Below are 23,266 nucleotides of genomic sequence, written 5' to 3' on the forward strand. Positions count from 1 at the left end.
AGATCACCCTTGGGGGCAAAGGAAATGAAAGGCATGGCAAGCAGTGTCTGAATTGACTGAGTGCCCAAGAGGGACTTAAAAAAATAATCTAGAATTGACTAAATTATCATGAAATTAGCAAGACAAAACTTAACATCAGTGGAGCTGAGGAGCTCCAGAGAAGCTACATTTGATAATTGAGCAATAAAGGTGACTATGTCTTTGCATGCGTGGTGTAGCTAACACATTTCACATTTTTCCTCCTATGCACGGAGTGCTGGGCACAATTCTGCTCTCCCTCTGGGGCTTTTAGAATATCTTGACAAAGCCACTTTGGGACAGGATCCTGCTCAGCATCGGAGAAGGTGGCTGCTGACAAGGTGTCCGTTTGTTCATCCAACAGATATATTTATTGAGCACATGCTATGTGCCAGGCACCAGGCTTTCCAAGGTGCTGAGAAGGTCCCTCCCTAAAAAGATAGCTCCCTCCCTACCCGAAAGTCCTCATATTGCTGAGCTACACTGTCTAAATACTTTGCTGAGTTCGCCACCAGAAAGGAAGGGTGCAGAGCAACCCAAAGGCAAAGGTTTGAGAGTCAGGCTACCTGGCCCCAAATGTCAGCTAGGTTCATGAGTTTGGGCAAATCAGGAACTCTCAGGGTTTTCGTTTCCTAGTTTGTAAGATCAAGATGATAATAACCCCTATTTCCTTGCAAGGTTGTTTCAAGGATTAAATGCGATCATCTATTTAAGTTCCAGGGTATGTGAGCTCCAAGTCTATGATGTTCTGAGCGACTCAGTAAATTGTAGCTCTTGTAGCTGGTAGAAATGGAGGTCAATGAGATGAAGGAAGGAAAGATTCCGCAAGAACAGAATTGCATGGAGAAACCGGGCAGTGTGCTTGGGCAGCCAGCCCTCAGGCTGAAGACAAATAGCTCGGGAGGTGACGGGTGGGAGTAGGGGCAGAAGGGTCACGGGAAGGGAGACAGATGATGCACACTGGCCTTGCCCCCCTTGACATACTGTCCTGGTGGGAAGCCTGGTCACCGGGAGCCCACACCACACTTAGTACGCATTTGCTGGGCTGTTAGCACGGACTTCTGGTACCATCTTTCCAGGAATGGACCCTTCCCCACCCAGAGGCCACCCTCCTCCTGGGTTCCCTACCCTCCCAACTCCCAACCCCCCCTCCAGCTCCATCCAGCTCCACACTAGGAGTCGTCCAGAACAAAGTGCTAAAGGGGCAGCTTCTGTGGCACTTTCGAGGGTGAAAGCCACCAAAACAATCGACAATGTCCCAATTCTTCTCTGTACCTTTTAAGAAAATCACCATTTTATTCCTTGGGGTTTTACAAGGTTGCGCTCTCATTATTTTCTGTTTGGAGTAGTAAATGGACGTAGAACCGCACAGCAGAGGAAACAAACCGAAGCAATTGCACAGTGCATGGCCACTGAGGAACGTGAAATCTAACAGCGTGAGTGACACAAATAATCCAGTACAAAATGGGGACAAGGTGACTCGTGGCTTTTCCTGCTGAAATCCTTTGTAGAAACAGGTGGGCTTTCAGGAGGAGCGAAATGCAGGTGAAGCAAGAAAACACTAATTGGCACGTGTTCTAAACGAAGGCGGACAGTGGGGGGAAGATGCAAAGTTAAGATTTCGTGATAGAGAAGATCGCAGGCGGAGCGTCTTCTGGGTTTGGGTGGAAGGAGCCAAGGAGACAAAATAAGATAAAATATGGAGGCAAGGAGCAGTGGGAGGTTTTGGTTTTCAGACAAAGACACCTGATCTTGACACAGGTTCAGAGATACTGTGTGTCGGGGAGAGAGCGAGGTATGAGAGCCGGTTGTGCAACTCAGCCAGAAATAGCTGGCCCAGAAAGCAGAGCCCAAGCCCAGGACGTGCGTGTGGCGTCGAGGATGACAACGCGATGATGCTATCGGGAAGGCCTGCTTCCTTCCCAAGAGGACAGCTTGTACCCTGGGGGCCGGGAGGACGTCCAGGGTGGCAAAACAGGTGGGGGTGCTGAGTCCTGTGTTACAGCATTTCTGCCTTGTGGTCTTCATCATTAAGCGCCTAACGGGCGATTTTCTCAGGCGAAGAGTAAACCCGAAGAGGATGGAACCAGCTTGGTGACGGGCTGTGGCTCCTCTAGGGTCTCGAGACCTTGTCTTCCATAACCCCTCCGTGGGGTCAGGATCTCCTTCTGAAGCGACTTCCTGTCACCCCGTGTGGGTAATTTGTGTGATACAGTCCAGCAGTAAAATGGTGCTGGCCGAAGGGCTGATGGCTATCGACAGGAGACGTCAATCACCAATTAGGTCTTGAGGGATTGAGGGACAGATGGCAGGCCTCCCGCCTCTAAAGAAAAGCGGGACATGAGTGAAGGCAGCCAGAGGGTTGCTCCTTTTTGTGCGTAAGCCCCTCCGCCGTTTACGAGTCCGTCATGCGACATGGGAAGGCGAGACCACAGAGGAAGGGCTGAGAATGAGTGAAAAGCTATTTATTTCTCGTTTAAATGTCTCTAAAGCCTCTTCTATTCTTAAGGAAAATTGCGGTGCAAGAAGTTTGCAGGCCCAGACGGGAAAACCCAAAAGGATGTATCTGTTAGTTATTGTCTCAAAATGCTAGCCCACAAAGTTCCCCCAAACTCAAGAACTTAAAACAACAGTCCTTTACTAGTTCTTACGAGTGTGAGGGCCTGAGATCCCGCTGGAAATGGTTCTGGCTCTGGTGTCCTTGAGCCTCCTTCTGGGCCAGCCCTGGCTTGTCCTTCTCATGACAATGGAGGGAGTGCAAGAGAGCAAGGCAGTCACAGAATCTTTGCTTGCTCTGTGTGGGCTAACACTCCATGGCCCAGAGCAAGTCACAGGGCCGAGCCCGGTGTGGAGAGTGGGGAAGTATCCACGCCCCCAGTGGGGCGTGTATCAGAAGAATCATCCAGAACCACGCGTGGGTCGTGCCGTTGCTGTGTGTCTCTGAGCAACAGAATGAGCTCCTGTCTTCTCTCCTTTATATGGGAACTTGGGTTTGACCAAGTGAGAGCTTCCTGAGGCACACCTCAGAGAGGGGAGGACGAGTGGATGGCTGGGGGAGGAGCCTGGGAGAGAACCAAGAGCAGAGAGGGCTTCCCAGAACGGGGAGCCTGTCTTACAGATCTCTTTACTGGGTGAGGAGGGAAACCCGAGAGAGATTTCTTCTGGAAACCCGAGAGGGGTGAGTGTGGGTCCATCCTTCCTCACTCCCCCTGCCTCCAGGCACTTGTGGAACTCCTGGGGGAGCTGTCCTCAGTCCAGCCAACATCTGGAACATTCTAAGAGTTTCTGGTTGAAAACCTCAGGTGGGAGTGAAGATAAAAAGAGAGAGAGAGAGAGCAGCTCAGGTGAGACCACTCAGCTGTGGTGTCACTTCTGCCTCCAGTGGGTTCTGTGCCCCTGCTTAATGCTCAAGCGAGGAGCTCCCTCAGGCTGCTGAAAGGGAGCTGTATTTTCTGCTGTACATCAGGGCTGGGCCGACCTTGACACATGAACCAGGTCATGGAACAAATGACCTGAGTTGAAGCTCAGGAGTGAACAACACCCCCCTGCAAATAACCTCTGTCTGAGAGACGTGGGGTCCCTGAGATGGAGAAGCAGTCCCTTCACTGCTCCTCGGGCTGGGTCAGCTCTGCAAGGTCTTCTCTATCATTCCCAAGTTCAAGGGGAAAGTTTGGAGCCCCAGTCCACAGCTCCAGGCCTCAAAAACCAGCAATGCTTTACTTGGAGCCTGAGAAACCGGGAATGACCTTTCAACATTTGCGACACCAAGAATCATTTGTTAAGAAGTTTTGTCAATTGTCTAACAGTTGCTCTCTCTTAGGACGTTTAGGGAGCTTGCACATCACGCGGCGGCCAGCGTCAGGTATAACTTTGAGTGCGACTTTATTTTCCTGGCGGTTGTTCCAGTTGTATTCCTGAGTTGGTTCCTGAGGGAAAACCCATCTGCTGGTTGGATAAAAGAACCAGAGAACTTGAGAAAAAGAGAGAAAAATCCAGGAGGTCCCCAAACTCAAGATACACTGGATAAAGATATGATACATACACAACTTTCCCTGAGCTTCCAGATGTTCTGGCCGGTAGATATAGTCCACTTTTGCAGACAAATCATTGGACCCTAGTGCTTTAGGTTCAGAGATACTTCATCGGAAAGGGAGTCTAGAAGTTGAAGGAAAACATTGAGCATATCATTTGAACATGTATCTTAAGTTCGTTTATCGTTGTCTGACTTTGCGAATAATATCTTGGCATCTGTTTATTTTAAAGGTTGAAAGTACAGATGCGAATTGCATCGAGCAAAAATAAAGCCCCTGGACTTCTTGGTCTTCGGTGTTTTCTTTTGAAGGGAAGGCTGCAGCTTTCGGTTTTCTACCTTGACCTCGATAAGATTGTGGCGTGGAGGAGGGGGAGGGTCTGAAATTCCTCTGTGGCTAAAGCTGTCCCGTTCCCTAGAGCTCAAAAGTCACAGTGTCTTCATCACTTCCTTCTATTGTTTGCTGTTGCCAGTCTGAAGTTCTAGGTTTTTTTGTTTTACTCTTTTTAAAAGGTGTAAGAGTAATTCGAAGATACCTCCGCCTCGCAGAGAGCTTGCCCGTGTTTTGAAGCTGATCCTGAAGATATATTGGTACAGTGGCTCCGGCCTCCTTGTGGCAGGTCCCCTGATGCCCGACCTGTCTCCCCGTCACCAAGAGCCGGTCTGTGTTGTCAGGGGACGGCCAGAGTTCAGAAAAGGGAAAAAAGGAAAGTCTGGTTAGGGTACTCTATGAGCACAGGGCCACAGGTATGTGCCCGGGGTGACACGGTACCATTTCTCTTAGGCACGGGAAACCTTCCTTGGACTTGGTGAAATCATCAAGATGAAGCAGACGCCCCAGCCATGGTGATAAATTACATCTCAAAGAGAGTAAAGTGCCCCCCTCAGATTCTTTTTCTTCTTTTAAAATTATTGTTTTTTTTAAATTTTTTGTTTATTTTTTATTTATTTTTGAGACAGAGAGAGACAGAGCATGAACGGGGGAGGGGTAGAGACAGAGGGAGACACAGAATCGGAAGCAGGCTCCAGGCTCCGAGCCGTCAGCCCAGAGCCCGACGCGGGGCTCGAACTCACGGACCACGAGAACGTGACCTGAGCAGAAGTCGGACGCTTAACCGACTGAGCCACCCAGGCGCCCCTGTTTTTTTTTTTTTTTTTTTTAAATGTTACCCTTACGTACAAACTGGTTTCACTGGATACCAATAAGGCAACTTATTTCTTGGAACAGATTTCAATTCAATGGCACTCGAGGGTGCACCTGATGAATGCTTTTTTTTTTTTTTAATGTTTATTTATGTTTGAGAGAGAGAGAGCACGCTCACAAGTGTGCACAAGCAGGGGAGGGGCGGAGAGAGAGAGGGAGACAGAGGAGCCCAAGAGGGCTCTGTGCTGACGGCAGAAAACCTGATGCAGGGCTCAAAGCCACAAACCGTGAGGTCATGGCCTGAACTGAAGTCGGATGCTTGATTGACTGAGCCACCCAGGCTCCCGCCCCCCCATGAATTCTTTTAAGGGGAAGGTGACATTGTCTAGACACAGTCACCAGGGACTTTTTTTTTTTTTTTTTTTTTGTACCGCTCCTCCCTCTCGGTGACTTCCCTCCTCATGGCCACCTCCACCCCTGCCCCGTCCCGCACAGCACACAACACACCCACACGAAGCTGGAGCTCCCGTAGTGGTAAAACTTGTATTGAGGACATTGGTGTCTCAGGACCTTAAGTACCATTTCTAAGGCTCTTTAGGAGACGGTGAACAGAGCAGAGGAGAACGGAAGAGTTTGGTTCCCACCTACCGGGGAAGGCCAAAGAACAACCAGAGGAAATGAGGTCTTTTGGAACTCCAAAATGGGACTCGGGAACAATGCAGCCTTCTGGAAACCGTGGAGTGTTAAGGGAAGTGATCCCCTGTTACGGGAAGAGTGAGTGAGGCAGCGTGTGTCGTGGCACCTCTGGCTGGGCTCCCAGCTGCAGAGGAGCACCGGCTGGGGAAACCAGAGGAGACTTCATTTGGCAAGACTCGGGCTTGGCCTGGAAGAAGACGCAGAAGCCTGTCTCTGAGTTGTTGTCTGTATTCAAACATAAGCATTCAAATAGACCAAATAGTTGAATATGACTTGGCTTTTCAATTCTAAGAAGATGAATTAGAAAGTTCTTCCCTTCCCTTCTCTCCCCTCCCCTCCCCTCCCCTGTACTTTCCTTCCCTTCCAGAGAGCTGTAGAACTCACTGGTTAACAACGTGGGATCCCGCTTCTGCCTCTGCTCCCTTACTTCCTCGCCACGCGCTCTTAAGCACGGTACTGGGTTCTCCCTGCCCCAGTTAGTTTTTCTGTCAAATGTGACAATGATAATCATGTGTGATTCCTCTTTCAGAAATAAATACAAGAGAAAATTCGACCTTTCTTATTTAAGATTTCCCCCAAACTTGATTATTTGAAAATAGTCGTTGTTAAATCCTCTCACTAGAAAACGGGATCGAAGCGGTTTCAGGAAATAATCCTACCAGAATCTAGGACATGAATGTTAGCTTCCTTAGCACACTTTCGAACAATGTCTTTTATCACGGACTCCCTTCTCTTTACCCACCTGTCCGTACTTGCGTGCGTCCTGCCGTTCCGCCAGCCATCCAGTCAGCGTGTATTTCTAAATACTGCCATGTGTCGTATGTGGTCTGTGGTCAGTATGTAGTGCGTCACACGCGGGGCTATACGGAGAGCCTCCCCGATCGGACAAGGGAAGAGAGGAAACCTCCACCCAAATGAGCCAGAATACAAAACTTTCATTCAGTATGTGACCAAGATTCTCATTACTTATACATTAACGTTTACATAGAATACACTCTGTTTTCCCACAATACCCAAAGCATCCACGAGTGTAGTAATAAACACTTAACACTTTTTGATGTATTTTTTAATTTTAGTTTTTAAAACTATGGTAAAATACACATAACGCGGAATTTAACCATCTCAACCATTTTTAAGTGTGATGTTCAGTGGCATTAAACACATTCACATTACGGTGCAACCATCACCATCATCCGTCTCCAGAACTTTCTCGTCTTCCCAAACTGAAACTCAAACACCGAATCCCCATTCTTCTCTCCCCCTCGCTGTCTCTATGAATATAAGCGCCTCACATTAAGTGGAATAAGACGATATTTGTCCTATTTGGCCCATCCAAATGTGCTCAAGGACATGTCACATGGTCTTTCCCTTTCAGGTTGATGATATTCCATTGTTTGTATAACCGTAATTTTATCCATTCATCTGTCAGTGGTGTTCACTGGTGGGTCGACACTGGTGGGCCACTTCACCTTTTGGCTATTGTAAATAATGCTGCCATAAACAGGAGTATATAGATATAGATGTAGATGTAGATATACATTTAATACTTTGGTAATAGTAATTCAAAAGCAAACCAATTGCTTAATGGCCAGTAACAGGGAACAAAATTACAATTTCATAAACGGAACTCATTGACTCCTTCAATAAACATCCACTATCTTCTGAGTGCCAGGTGTCCAGGGTGAACCCACAGGCTGTCACAGAGTTTCCAGTCACCTGGGGAGGGAGATATTAAGCAACCGAACATACCGATCAGCATGTAATTATTCACTGCGATCAGTGCTGTGAAGGGGAAGAGGAGGATGGACTGAGAAAGCATCGATTGGGCGACCTGACTCGGGCAGGGTGGTCAGAGAAGGGCTTTCTGACAAGGTGACATTTCCCCGAGGCCTGAGAATGAGAGGCCAGGCTGGTGTGGAGTGGGGGGCGGGGAGAGAAACTTCTGGGTGAGGACACAGCACAAACAAGTTCTGGGCCAAACTCCGGAGCTGTTTTTCCAATGTCCCTTCTTCAGATCGGTTCTGACCGTGTTTCTAGCTGCTCAGTGTGACCTGAGTTCCTAACATTCCAGCAGTTCAGAGTTTTAGTTTATGAGCCGGGCATAAATCCACCTGCTGTGGACATGCTTTGTGACTGGAATTGCAGCTTCTTGGGGTGGTGAGAAGCATGAATGTCCTTCTTCTCCAGGCTGTACTTAACCCAGCCTCATCTTAGGACTTGGGGCCTTGAGGAATCCGTAACAAGGATCCTTGCTGGTGCTTCCCAAACAGGAGGCGATGGTAAGTAGGGTGAGGGTCTCGGAACTGTTTGGGAAGGGGAGTGCTGTCTCAATATGAAGGACGACTCATATAGAGCACTTTCTGGATAAAAAATGCCTTGAAAGCCTAGACACTTCCTCTTTTTCATTTTATACCTTTTTGACCCCTACGGGAATAATTCTCAAGCCAGGAGACTTTATGCTGCAGAATGGATTGCTAAGGAAGAAGTTCTGGACTTTTGTATAGTCAATCAGAGTGGTGGCCAGTGGGAATAAAAAATGGCAGTTGTAGGGGCGCTTGGGTGGCTCGGTCAATTAAGCGACTGACTTTTGATTTCAGCTCAGGTCATGACCTCACAGTTGGTGGGTTCAAGCCCCGTATCAGGCTCTGCGCTGACAGTGTGGAGCCTGCTTGGGATTCTCTCCCTCTGCCCCTCCCCTGCTCATGCTCTGACTCTCTCTGTCTCTCAATAATAAATAAACATTAAAAAATATTACAAAGTAATAAAACTCCACCAAAACAATATGTATTCTTCCTTTAAGAGATGCAACCTAGTATTTTCTCCTTAATGCTATTCTCTTTAATTATGTTCTATTTAATTTTTAAAATGCCAGTCAAAACCTACTGAAGTGTTGTCATGATTCCCAACGGGGTTAAGACAGTGTGCAACAAGATCTTTGAGCCTTCTGTGGTTCATTACTTGTTCAGCATGTACAAGTTTATCTCAACAGGCTTTGAGCTCCCTTAGTACAGTATGGTGGTTTTTTTTTTTTTTTTTTTCTTTTTCTTCAGGGCTCAGTACATGGTATGTGTTTCCCTGGGAAAAATGTTTGAATTAGGTGACACTCTCTTGAGTTTTGAACCTCTTGCCATTCCCAGGTTGGCTTGAATCATAGGAGGAAAAAAACTTGTTTGGATAGGTGAATTAAGAGTTTTGGGGAATTTGCCTTCCTCTGATCCAAATTACAACTAGCTGGAATCTCTTTTTTTGCTTTGATCTCTCTTGTGTTCATTTGATCATAAACAGCTTTAGGGAGACAGGTTGAGCCTTGAATACTTCTGTAAGTATGAGTTTCCCCACCCACAAAATAAGGAAACCTCTCTTATAAGATTTTGAGGATTAAGTCAAATAATATAGGGAAAGTACTTTAGTAATTACTCAATATTAACCTTTCTAACTATTGTCATTTTGACTTTCAAATATGTTAGCTGTTAAGAAACCACAACATTCTCTATGTACATATTTGGTTCTTTTAGCCTATGTGGTTAAGAGAAAGTAATCAAAAGAAGTTGGAAGGGAAAAGTTCCAGAAGGCTGTGGGCTGTATCTTTTTGACCCCTACATCTCCAACATCTAGCACCCATTGTAAGTTATCCAGTAGTTGATAAATAATGACATCATAAGAGAATGAGGACGAAGAAGAGAACAGAAACCTGAGGTCCCAGTTGAAACTCATGATCAGTTGCCCAAGTTCCAAACTGGAGCCAGTTCTGAGATGCCCAGTGATTGAAGATCAAGTCTCTTAAGAATGGATTCTGCAGCACAGAGGCAAATATATAAAGTAGTGATTTCTCAGTACTTCCTTAAAGGAACGTAAAGCAATTTACTGTCAGGAATAGGTTATACCCAGCTTGATCACAGGCTGTTGGTTACAGGTCTGAGTTAGTGTTGATTCCTGCCTTTATGCGACTGATAGCTCTGGTCCATCTCATGATGCATTCTTTTCTATAAGGAAAGAGGAAGGGTAGCAGTTAGCCTTCAAATGGGAGGGACAACAGTATACAATCATGATCTAGTCTGAAGGATATATTGATTCTCTTGCACTCTGTCATAATATAGTCTGAAAGATCCGGATCGGCTGGACATTCTGAAGAATATTGATCCACTATGACAAGTACTTTGAATACCTTGGAAAGATAAATTCTCCAGAGGGTAAGAGCTAAACCCTACAGAGATTCAGGGACCCATTGCACCCACCTATTGAAGATGATAGGTGTCCAGTGGGTTGGGGTGTGCCAGGATAGGCTCTCCAAAGTAAGAAACAGGTAACTTGTTCTTAATAAGGACAAAGTAAGGGAAAAGTGGGTGCCTTGAACCCACTGCTACTAAGAAAGAAGCAAGACCATTGTTAAACCTTTTTTTTTTGTTTTTTAATTTTTTAAAGCTTATTTATTTACTTATTTATTTTGAGAGAGGGAGAGAGAGAGTGGAAGTGGAGCAGAGGGAGAGGGAGAGAGAGAGAGAATCCCAAGCAGGCTTTGCACTGTCGGCACAGAGCCCGATGCAGGGCTTGATCCCATGAACTGTGAGATCATGACCTGAGCTGAAACCAAGAGTCAGACACTCAACCTACTGAGCCACCCAGGCACCCCGACCATTTGGGTTTTGAGAGCAGTATATTATATACTTGAGAATATTTCTCTAACTAATTAAGTGACATGGAAGGTTGCTAGTTTTGCATTGGACCCAGAACAAGAAAAGTCCTTATAGTAAAAGCAGTCCCGCTGTTTGGAATATATGATTCAGCAGACTTCATGGTCATACAGGTATCTGGTTAGAAAGGGCTGCTGATCGGAGGCTTTTCCAAGCCCCCAAAGGAAAATTCCAGCACAGACTTCTGGGGTTCTGGAGCAACGCCTACTGCCTGTAGCAGAGTATCATACATCATTTGAAAAATATCTCTTGATTTGTTATTGGGTACTGGTAGAGAAGGAACATCTCAATATGGAGTAGATATCAACTGAGCACATGCCAAACTACCTAACATGACCTGGGTTCTATCAGCCCAACCAAGATATAAGGTCAAACAGGCCCAGCAGCAAACCATTATAGAATGGAAGTGGTACATCCTTGGCTCGGCTTGAGCAGGTCATAGGACACAAATAAGTTGGTGGCCCAGATCTCCATGTATTGCACATGACCACACACCAAGACCTACTGTAGGAGAAGTGCTACACAAACAAACAAATAGGATGAGTTGGAAGCTGATGTCAGCCTCTGCCCTTGCAATGGGTTCATGAATGGAACAATTCTGAAGGCAGAGATGGAGACTATACATGAGCCCAACAGCATGGATTTGCTCTTACTGACGCGGATCTAGCTACTGCTGCTATTGAAAGTCAAATCTGAGTTCCTTGAGCAGACCAGAAAGGCATTGTAGTACGGCTATTATATAAGTCCCCTCTCATCCTAGATAAAGCAGAGATTCATGCTCACTAAGACTGACACATACTCTGGATATGTATTTGTCTTTTCTGCCCACAAGATCTTGGCCAATACACTCTGCAAGGGCTCAAGCAGAGTCTGATTCACTGACATGGGATTGCCCACAGCATCTCTAGATCAAAGACTCACTTTATGGCAAAGGAGGTGAGGCAGGGGCACATGACCATGGGATCACTGATTCTACCCCATACCACACCATTCAGAAGTCGCCAACCTGATAGAACAGTGGGAGAGGCTTTCAATAAAGCTGCTGAGTCACCAGCTTGGAGGTGACAGCCTGTGTGAGTTAAGGCACTATTTCAAGATCCAGGAGACTTTTTAGACTAATGCTATTTTACATGCTATATCCGTAAGAGGTAAAAGCATGGCACCAGGAAATAGACAGGCTTTGTTCATCATCATTTCCATCATCATCACTGACTTGAGAAATCTGAGCTAGAATCCTATCTACACAATTTTAGATACCCTGACTTTTTAGAGGTGGCTGCTAACTCCAAGAAACACAGTAAGGGTCCTGGTAAAGCTATAGTTGCCTCTCTGGTCACATGGTCTCCTTATGACAATAGACAACTGGGCAAGGAAAAATGCACCGCACGAGGAGGAACAACTGATTCTGACCGTCATGAGGGACTGCTGGTACATGCAGAGAAGTGGGCACCACGTGTTTGGCATTTTGATGATCCCCTTGTGGTGACTCTTGGTGCTTTCAGGCTCAGTTTAAATCGCAATTGGGCAAGTAGAGGAAACATGGCCTGATTAAGACATGTTCAGAAGAACTTAGATCCTGCATGAAAATCACTAGAACCACAGAGTGCTACCCAAATGTGAGGGGAATCTACAATGGGTGCTAGAGAAGGGCAACTGTGGTGATTAAGTATGGCCCTGGGACCAGCTGCAGCCATGGGGGCTATAACTCATTCCAGTAACAATCCTCTTGTAAGTTTCCTTAGGAATTGTGACACAAATCCTGAAAAATCCACGCCTGGATGGAGTGCACTGCTGTGAGAAGCAAGTGGAAGTGAATACTGAAAGGGGTGGACTGTAGTAGGTTCTGTGCTGCCGTGCTCAGATCCACTGTCCTGGGCCGAATGCCCCACTGTTGTAGGTCAGTGGCTTATGGGTATCAGTTGTCCCTTTCTCTAAAACATTTCCTTCCACTGATGGGGACAGCCTTGTCAAGAAAATTTTCACTGACTCCCAGGATGGGGGAGCCCACAGGCAATGGTTAACTGAAAAAGGGGGTATGAAAGCAAGATCTTTTGCATCATGTGGGAGCGATAATTCTGCAGTTCTGTTTATGCTCTGGAGCTCCCTTCACCCCCTACCACAGATTAGGTCAAGGACAGACTGTCCTGAGATAACAGCCTTGCTCAACTCTACCCCAACCCCAGCCATCCTTCACCCCCTCCCTCACCAGTTTTTTCTGTAAGGCACTTCCTCAATAAACCCCTGAAACTCTGATGAGGCTCTGATCTTCTCCCTCCATTGGCCCTTGGGCCTGGGGAGAAGACATTCTGCTCATTATCCCATCAACAAAAATAAGAATGTTGGTGAATGGAGCCACCAGAAAGCAGAATTTTTAGAAGTGAAGGGTACCATGGAGGGCAAAATTTACTCAGGATCACCTCTCATTTTTATGTTTTTTTTTAATCAATGCATAATGCATGCACAGAAAAGCACTCTGAAATATATGGCTAGCTGAATTTTTACAAGAATATTGCAGAAGAGGAAGAGAAAGGGTATGGGTGTCATATACTCTCCTATAACCCGGGCCCGGAAACAGCCATCAATTTCTATTGTTGTTTCACGTGCTAGGGCTTATCACATCGCCCACCTACAAGAGGAAGGGAAAACTGGATGTGGGTAAGATTAGGAATTTCTATAGTAATAAACACAAATTTGGCAGTCATTTTTTTTCTCCCACTGAGCTTTCTTGTATGTGTCAATTTCTCTCCTTTCCCCAGTTTTGGTGGCCACCCCAAACCATGTCAGCCCAACATACAGAAAGGAAAGATTTTGTCTTCCGTATAAATTCTGTAGCACCTGATTGATTTGATTTGGGCTAAATACCACTAAATGATAGTAGACTCACCTTGACTCAATTTGAGGGTCAATTTGAAACAAAATGGTAGCTAACCAACATTCAATTAGGCATGTCTTCTGCAATTTTTAACAACTTGCAGTGAAATTTTGCATACGGATAGAGGCTGCGAGAACACCTGATCACGCCAAGAGAGATGCACAATTTAGAGAACCACTGATGATACCAGGGGGAAAAAATGTAAAAAGAATCACAGATCCTTTGATATTAATGCACATTGTCATAATGACTGCCATTACTGGCTGTGGGGCCATATTCCATAATGAGCCTTTTTTGGGACTTCGCGTCGCATAGACGTGCCAGAGATACTGTGTCTATTAATGAATGTGTATTTCTAACCTGGAACAATGGTAAAACTGTATTATTCTGTGAACAAAATCCTGCTGAATTCACAGCCAGGTGACACTGTGTGGGCACTAATGTATATGGAGCTCTCTGTTGTAATAAGACTGCTATTCTCTTTAACACAATAATGCTGCATGTGCCTTGGACTTATCAGTAGGTGCTGCTTGCTAAGACTTAACTCCTTGTGGTCTGAGTGAAGCAGCTCCTTGCAGCCCTATCAGTGGTTTCCGACATCAGAAAGTCGCATTCTTGTTTTTATTTTATTTTTTTCTGCTTCCACCCGCCCTTTCTTTCTTTCCTTGTGTGTTTTCATAACGACCCTCTTTGCATCCAAATTCTTCTTTATATGGAAACGTGATTTTGCCCGTTTGTCTGAGGACACAGCTGACTGACGTCTTTATTCAAGGAGTCTCGGGGAGATGCGCCCTTGAACTTTGCCTGCGTCCCCCACCTACAAGAGCTCCATATGGCAGGATCATTTCTCCCCAAAGAACACATTCTCCCGGCAGTAGTGACTGCTCTGTGCTGTAAAGGGACATTAAACGTCACCGAACAGACTTGGACACAGTATGCTGGTCCAACAGAGGGCCATGGGAGGCCAGAGAGAACCCTGCTTCTTGTTGGCCTGATCACACACGGCACCCCAGGTCACATGTGCACAGGAATCGGAGGCTTTCCCTGCACGAGGGGAGAAGGCCAACCTGGGCTTATTTGACTTTTCTCCATTATCTGCCTGCAGACGATCCACTTTAGTGATTACGTGGGGGAAGCAGCGGCCTTGGGCCGTCTGGCCTTTGCACTGTCCTTGGTTCCCTCCCTGGCCCTTGGTGCCTGTGCTCGGCCTGCCGCCCGCCAGTTGCAGGGAGAAAATCGGGAAGGAGCGTCCACCGCATCCCTGGGCAGCTATTTCTGTCAACTGAAAAGGCCATTTAAGCAAAACACTTAATTACCTTTCCTCCTCCTTGCAACCCCTGGGAAAGTATGAGCCAGTCAGATAATGAGCTTAGAGAGCACAGCAGCTTGGCGAGGGCCGAGATTTTCATCAGGCAGAGGAGTGACCTCACCCGATCCCATCACGAAATGAGGAATGGAGGGAAGAGTACGAGGGTGGTATAAACACCCTCCTCTGCGGTCAGCCGCACTCTTGCACTCACCACGCGGCAAATTCCTGGAGCATTAGCGAGCTTCTAGTTCCCAGGTAAAGCAACCAGGCCTGGCCTGGGTTCAGCCCATCTTCGGGGATGGAGACTGCTGGCAAGGGAGCCCTCGGCCGGCCATCCTCCCTGGGCACTGCCCTTGCCAGCTGACTCGATCCCCTGGGCCTCCTGGGCCTCAGGTTTCCCACTGGTAAAATGAGGATACTGGACTTGGAAGGTCTCTAAGGTGCCTTTAAATTCTATCATGCTAAAAAAAAATTGCTTTGGGTGCTGGGGAGTCGGGAAGCCTGCCTACAGCTGGGGGAGGCAGCGTGGTGCATTGTCGCCGGTGTGGGCCAGGCCAGTGGCGGCGACCCTTATGGGGTCTCCAGACCAGGGGTTCTGCCTGAAGAGGTGCAGCCTGTCACAGGAAAGAAATGAGGAGCGGAGCCTTTAAGGTGAGAGAAGGCGCGGCCCTGCAGGGAGAGCCTGGCATCTTCCAAGAGCTCCCATCAGCCCTGACTGGAAAGGATGACAGATTGCCTGCCTCCATGGCTGGGTTTGCTGGACATTGTGTTCTGGCTCTTATCCACTTTGACCTCAGTGTGTCTCATGGTTTCTCCCCCCTCGTCTGCCCTACCCGGACCTGGCATCCTCTGTGTATCGGCCGAACAAAGGACTGAGGCCTCGCGGCTCCTACTGGCTACCGCAGCCTCCGCCGCCCGGCCCTGTCTAGCCGTCCACTGGGCCCCGTCCCACGAGTGGAATGTCACAGCCCACCCACATCTTCCCTGCTCTCCAACCCTCCCACCTGCCCCCTGGGCTCTGGCCTCACCCTTCTTGGCCACATGCTGCCTTCTTGCTTCCACCCGGGCAGTGAGTCTGTGCTGCCTCCTGGTCTCCACGTACAGACTGTTGGCAAAGGAGACCCAGAGGGTGAGACCAGAGGGTGGCCCCGGTGGGGGCCAGACTGAAGGACTGAGAAAGTCACTCTGTTTCACTCACTCATCAAATTGTTGACGGCTTATCATACCAGCACTAGGTGGTGGGGACATAGCCCCGGGCACACAGACAAAATCACCTCCCCCAGCAGAGTCTAGTGCTGGGGAGACAGACAAGGACTAAAATAAATAAGCGAAAAAATGGAACCAACTAAATAAGTTAAAATATATTAAAAAAAAAAAATAAGTGTGTTAGAATATAATCACTACAATGGAGACAAAACAAGGCAGTGAGGAAAGACAAGAAGTGCCAGTCAGGAAGGGGTTTGCGGTTCTAGATCGGGGTGGTCAGTGAAGGGTTCATGGAGAAGAGATATTTAATTAAAAATCTGATGGACATGAAGAAGGGAGCCGTATAGGTATCTGGGGAAAGAGGACTCCAGACAGAGGGAACGACAAGTGCAAAGGCCCTGAGGTATAATTGTGTTTGGTGAAAGAGAAGAATGGCAAGGAAGCTGATGAGGCTGGAACCGATGGAGTGGGGGGAAGGCCGTCAACTGTCAGGAAGGCAACGGGGAGGGGTCTGTGGGGAGGTAGGGCTTTGCAGGCTACTCTTAAGAGTTTTACTTTGGGTGAGCTGAGAGTCACTTCAGGGTCTTACCTGGAGGAAGTCATTGGTTACGTTCACAGGCTCACTCTGACCGCTGAGCTGCGTGAACACTGCAGGAGCAACGAGGCAAGGACAGGCACCCAACTGGGGGCAACTGTGATCACGTACGAATGGAGCGATTCATCGTTAAGGGCAAGGAGAAGGGGTCACAGAGCAGTTTGGGGGTGCCGACCAAGAGCTCAGTGCTGGAAGTGTTTCTTGGAGATGCCTGTTGGTCACCCTCGTGGGGGAGGACTCCAAATGGAGTCTGGGGCTCGGGAGAGGACAGCAGTCGGATACAAATTTGGTGCCCACAGCGAATAGATGCCATATAAGGCCGCAGGCTTGAATGAGGTTACCACTGGAGTGCACACGGAAGGCAGCAGAGACAAAGAGGTCAGTCCTGAGTTTCAGGGCTGCGGCACGAGGAGACCAGGGAGATGAGGAAAGCCAGGAAAAGGCTGCGGAGAAAAGGCCCAGTGAAAAGGAAAACGAGGAGCATGGGGTGTGCTGGACATCAGACACAGCGTGTCAAGGGGGAAGGAGCGGTTATCCATGGCAACCAAGGCAAGGTGTGAAAATGACTAGTCATGGCAAAGTGGAGGCTAGTGTTGAGCCCCGTTTTCTGCAGAGAAAACCCTTCACTGTGCTTTGATGGCAGCTCCTGGCCCCTACCTTAGCCGCGGGGGTGGGCTTGTGGGTCCGGGCCTGGCTAATCAGTGATTGGTTCAGAGATGAGCACGTGACCTGGAGGGGGCCAGTGGGGCTTCTTTGCAGACATTTTCTCCCCGAGCTGTCAGGATACGTTGGCTCCCTTCCCCGTGTTGCTAAGTGTCGACCCCTCACAGATATCCTGCTTGTGGAGTGGATTCACTCTTTGTTTTTATTTTTTATTTAAAAAATTATTTTTTAATGTTTACTTATTATTTTGAGAGAGAGAGAGAGAGAGTGGGGGAGGGGCAGAGAGAGAGGGAGACACAGAACCCGAAGCAGGCTCCAGGCTCGGAGCCATCAGCACAGAGCCCCACGCAGGGCTCGAACTCACAGACCTGGAGCTCATGACCTGAGCCGAGGTCGGACACTTACCCGACTGAGCCACCCAGGCGCCCTGGTGGATTCACTCTTTGTAAGGTGGAGAGAGAGAGAGGGCCCCAACAATAGCGTTTGAACCAGTTCCGGATGTAGCTCTGCCCAAGTCCGGCTACTCCTTTGGATTCCATTTCACTTCTTAGCCAATAAACTATTTTAAGCTGGTTTGAATCCTTCCTCTGTCTCTTGCCTCCAAAAGTGCTCTAACTAATCCGGGAAGACGTCCCCGAAGTGCGCTACTCACTGGTGGGGGAGAGTGTGAAGAGGGACACGTTGCTGACTCATCAGTCCAGCAAAGACTGACGAGACAGGGCTCGGAGCCACTGCTCGGAGACGCTGGCGGTCCATGCTGGACAGTCCTCTAAATGCAACCTTACTGAGCAACACCTGGACAGCTGTCTGAAATTGCCTGGAGGAGTTCAGCCTGGGCAGGACCAAACAGGGTCACCTCCCTACCTCCTCCGGTGGCAGCCTCTGACGCAGGCCTGAAATCTGGGGCAGGTAGGATTGCAGCGAGAGAAGCTGGGTAAGGGCGTCAGGTTCCACCCGTGACCTGAGAGGTGGCATCCTGTGGGGCTGCCAGGGCTCCGTCCTGGGAGTGTCCCCTAGGAGATTATGAAAGCCTCCGAGGGGCGGGGGTGGGGGGAATGCTGTGGGCTTAGAGGGGACAGGGTCAGCATCTGGGGAATGCAGATGAAGTAATGGGAGACCAGGGCTCGGGAAGCAGTTGCTAAAACAAACTGAATAATTCTGCTGGATGAGGTTTCTCTGGCCTCGAGCTCTTTTTAAAGGGCCAGCTGCACACAAATGGCAGCGTCTTAAAGACACCTGGAGCAGAGCACAGGTCCTGTTATGCTGGCTTTTGGCTCTGAAGGTCCAGTGTGCCACCTTCGGGTGTCTTCCCATCGTACTGAGAGGGAAGCTATTTGTTTTCACACGTCTTCTGGGTCTGTGTGCAGGCAGGGTACTCAGATCGTCTCGTTGCTTTCCGGTCCTTCGGCAGGTGCATGAGTTTACCTGGGGAGAGCCCTGACCTTCACTTTCTGCATCCTGACCAAGAGAAATTATGCTTCAGTGGCAATCCCCGGTTGCCTACGCGATGCAAACCGGTCAAGCGTTGAGAGCCCTGCAGTGGCTCTGCACCGAAGGGTATAAATCCTTTCGTCCCGAGTTGGCACCTCATCACTTGCTTCTCTTTCAGGGATTTCCTCCATTCTTGGAGAAGACACACCTTTCACACCAACCCTTTCATCACCTAACTATGGTAGAGACCTCCTTCCAATCACATACCTCACCCCCGTCATGGATTCTGAAGGGTACCAATCAATAAACCTCCTAAGTGTAATGCCACACGTTGGAAAATGTGTAGTATTTGACAGAAGCCGAAATGAAACCGGCTTGTTGCTCAGATAATTACAGGTAGTGTTTACCGGACTAAACCCATTTGAGGGAAGGGTGAAGTTAAATGTGTTTAAAGGAAAAAGTGTTTTAAACACTGTCAAGCACTTTAAACCGTCGCATTGTTGGGGCGCCTGGATGGCTCAGTTGTGGAGCATCTGAGTCTTGACTTGGGCTCAGGTCATGATCCCAGGGTCGTGGTGTGGGGTTGGCCCTGTGCTGGGCTCCAACCTGAGCATGGGGCCTGCTTGAGATTCTCTCTCTCCCTCTCTGCTTGCCCTCTCCCCCTCCCACCTCAAAAAAAAATGTCATATTGCACCCAAACAGTTGATTCCGGGCACACATACCTCTTCTCTAGTCACAAAATCAAGCTTTTGAGGATTTCTGGCAGGCAATGGTTGTTTTGCCTACTTCTTATTCACAGCAACAAAACTACATAAAAATCCTATCGTTCACTCTTTTTGGCTAATTACTTTGGTCTCTTCCCACAATCAGTCTGAAAACAAATGTTTCACTTTATGAGTTTACCCTTCAGTGAGGTATGTTCTTGGTGCCACAACTGAATTCTGCTCTCTAAGTCATATAAAGAAAAGGGTTTCCAAGGTCCCTCCACACTTCCTGGAGGTGGAACACAAACTGCAGGAAAGAAAAGTCCTGAAGGCTCAGAAGTAGGTAGGCCTGCCTCTCTGGAAGCCTCCTTTTCATTCTCCTGGGTCTGGTGCTTTGGGGTTCACATCACGCTCTCTGGGAAGGTGAGCAGAACCAAGGCTCTGGAAAATTGGCTAAGAGAGTGCTGGCTGCTCTCACAGGAAGATCCCCACATCGTAGCAGCTTTACATACTCAAAGGTTCTATCTTGATCTGTAACGGTCCAAGGCTGATACTTCTGGCTGGACAGCTCTCCTCCTCGGTGTGATTCAAGTGCCTGGGCTCCTTCCATCTTGTGGCTCCCAAGGTGGTCCCCAGAGTTGACATATGCCAGCCAGCTGGGAAGAGAAAAGCACATGGAAAATTGCACATGGTTTTATGACCTGGGGTTGGTGCATATCAATTCTGCTCATTTTCCACTGACCAGAGCAGGACTGATGCTGGACCTCCTTGCAAGGGAGGCTGGGAAGTGTAGTTTAGCTGTGTGCCAGTGTTGCATATACATATAATAGTTTCTGCCTGCTGCAGCTGTAATCGAGAGGCTTTTTACTCTGGCAGTGGCCATGCTCTCACTCCAAAAGTATTTGGGAATACTCGTTGGGGCAGGCCCCAAGAGACTGAGCAAAATCTGTTATTAAATTAATTTCCTTTATTTGCCAGTCAGTTTTGCTTTGCTATTTTTATTTCATTGGCTTCTAGGCTGGAATTAAACATGTTAAACTCTCGGTCTACAATAACATCTCAAAAAACTACAAAAAGAAAAGAGTCTATAGCAAAAGAAGTAGACTTGACCTTGTTTTCTTGTGAATCACCTGAAAATGGAAGGCTCCACACCAGAATGTGCTAGTGAGCTGAGGCAGACAGAATCAAGGTCTCTCCTTCCCTCTCCTTCGTCCTGCGAGACCTGGATGTCGTTTATCACCGAGTACCTGACTGTCATAATTCAGGACATTGGACCTTGTACAATAGGGTTCCAAAACCACTGAGGAGTCAGCTCCCACAGTGGGGCCGATGTGGAAACAAATCTCCAGTGCACCGCAGAGTAGCTATGAAGTTACTGCAACGTCCTCAACCTTCCTGAGGCTTAATATCGTGTAGATTATTCTCCTCGGCTCCTTATTCTGTGAAAGTGGGGTTGATGATTCCCATCTCATGGGGGCATTTTAAGAGTTAAGTTAGCTGTTGAAGGAGAAATCACCTAGCACAGTGCCTGACATCAATCACTCCCAGCTCCCTTCCCGCCTCTTTCCATGCAGGGAAAGGTAAGACACCAGGGCCTTTGTCAGAACAGAGGTGCCACTACGAGTGAGGCTCCCTCTCCCCGACCCCACTGACTTCACCGAGCTCCAGCAACAGTTCTTCTCTCCGTTCAGGCAGAAGTCAGAGGGGCTGAATGCGAGGAGGGAGTGGGAGCAGACAAGGGAGCCATTACCCCCACATGACTGCCTACTAAGAATTCTGGCTAAAGAAAAGGCTTTTCTGCAGTTTGTTTTTGCAAATCCTGCTCCAATGAACCCAAGAGGTAAGGCTTTCAGTCAACAGGAGAGCCCTGATCTCATTGTCCCCAAATTCAATTTAGCTAACCTCTGGCGTTTTCTATGCTTTGTCTTTTCTCTCACACATTTCCTTGATTCATCAGTATCTAGTCCAGTTGGCACTGTTTCCACTGATCAACTCAACTAACCCTCTCTCTCTCTCTCTCTCTCTCTCTCAGGCTATGCCTTAGTACATGTTGGAAGATGAAGATCACTTCCCCCAGGTCTCCTGAATTGAGCTTATGAGAACCAATTATAATCCTTAAATCTGCTCATTCTTATACAGGCTTATTTCTAACTTAGTTCCGGTATCCCACTTTGAGCCATTCAGATCAAAAAACAAAACAAACAAGCAAACAAACAAAAACCCCTTTGCAGTGGCAATACCACTGCACAACTGTGCCCCAACAAGGATGATATTCTGGGATAAATCGGCAAAAGCCTTGGTTGTTTCCGTAGTAATCCTAAAGCTCAACAGAAGAAATTTCTTGAAGTGGACGGATAAAATTCTTAGAATCATCCCGCCCACGCCCTCTAGAATTCCTTTATGATGGTTTATCTATTTCGGTCTTTCACGTAGGAAGATTCCAGAGTATCGCCCCAATGAATGCGCAGTGCTGTCGGCAAGGAGCACGCCGCTGCAAAAGGGATTAGACTTGAAAATGCCTTCTGAAGGGGTTTGGGAGAGAAAGTCCCACTGATGCTACCTGAAGCTCGGGGGAAACGTCTTCAGCCAGTTTTCAGTGTGATGCAGATACGACAGCTTTTCTCCCTCTGTTGGAAAGGTCGGGGAAAGTGAAATGACCCAGCGGGCCAGGTCAGCATCGACCTAGCTAAAAACTTGGCCGGTGGACTTGAACTGAAGTGCCAGGAGGGCTTACGTGCAAGGTGTGGTCTGGCAGGCAGGGCTGAGGCTGGAGGGCAAAGTCCCTGGCCGTTGGTGCTGTGGATAGGTAGTGGGTGGGGATTTTAATGGGACGGTTCGGAATGGGGTGTGTTCGCTGTAAGGGATTGGGACCAGAGTTGGGAGCTTGGCTGGTGCTGGAGAAGCACGTGAGCCAGAAGCTGGGGCCACAGCTGCAGACGGTTCTCTTAAGCCTTACTTCTCAAGAGGAGTCTTCCTTTCATAGTCTCTCTTCCTCTCATCCAAATCTCCCAGAACTTAATGTCAAAGTAACACAAAGAAACTGTATGTGGAGGAGACTTCTGACTGACCACCAAATTCCATTTTTATAACTATCCTTAAAAATAAAAGAATTGGGGCGCCTGGGTGGCTCAGTCGGTTAAGCGTCCGACTTCAGCTCAGGTCATGATCTCGCGGTCCGTGAGTTTGAGCCCCGCGTCGGGCTCTGTGCTGACCGCTCAGAGCCTGGAGCCTGTTTCAGATTCTGTGTCTCCCTCTCTCTCTGCCCCTCCCCCGTTCATGCTCTGTCTCTCTCTGTCTCAAAAATAAATAAACGTTAAAAAAATAAATAAATAAAAGGCACACACTTTTTAAATTGTGGGAGAACTGACATACAATAAGTTGCATACGTATGTGTATATTGCACATACAATAAGTTGCATAAGTGTACAAGTTATTACTTTTGACATATCTCTCCCCCATGAGAACATCATCACAGTCAGGATACAGACACCAAAAAGTTTCTCTGTACCACTTTGTAATTCCCCCATCTCTGCCCCTTCCTCTTCCCCAGATGACCATTGATCTTCTTTTTATTACAATAAGTTAGTTTGCATTTTCTAGAATTTTATATACATGGAATCATGCATGCTTTTTTTTTTTTTTTTTTTTTTTTGGTTTGCCTTTCTTCACCCAGTATAATTATTTTGAGATTCATCCATGCCACCTGTGTGTCTTTCAAGAGTCCATTCCTTTTTATTGCTGAGTTGTATGTCATCAGATGAATGTTATAAAATTTGTTTATCTGTCCAACTTTTGATGGGCATTTGGTGGTTCCCAGGTTTGGGATATTACAAATAAAGCTGCAATGAACATTTGTGTGTAAGTCTGAGTAGAGACATATGCTTTTGTTGTTGTTTGTTATTATTAT

General features: G+C 47.6%; 1 long non-coding RNA gene across 1 annotated transcript; it reads right to left on the reverse strand.

Moving 5' to 3' along the window:
* Positions 1-7,011: 7,011 nt before the first annotated feature.
* LOC132664114 (uncharacterized) lies at positions 7,012-21,708 on the reverse strand. The gene is made up of 3 exons (XR_009603452.3): positions 20,490-21,708; positions 17,630-20,015; positions 7,012-7,604 (listed from the first exon to the last, which is right to left on the reverse strand). It is a non-coding gene; the product is annotated as an uncharacterized LOC132664114 (long non-coding RNA).
* Between the last annotated feature and the right edge of the window lie 1,558 nt (positions 21,709-23,266).

The sequence above is a fragment of the Panthera onca genome, chromosome F2 (genome assembly GCF_046562875.1).
Source record: "Panthera onca isolate mPanOnc1 chromosome F2, mPanOnc1 haplotype 2, whole genome shotgun sequence".
NCBI lineage: Eukaryota > Metazoa > Chordata > Mammalia > Carnivora > Felidae > Panthera > Panthera onca.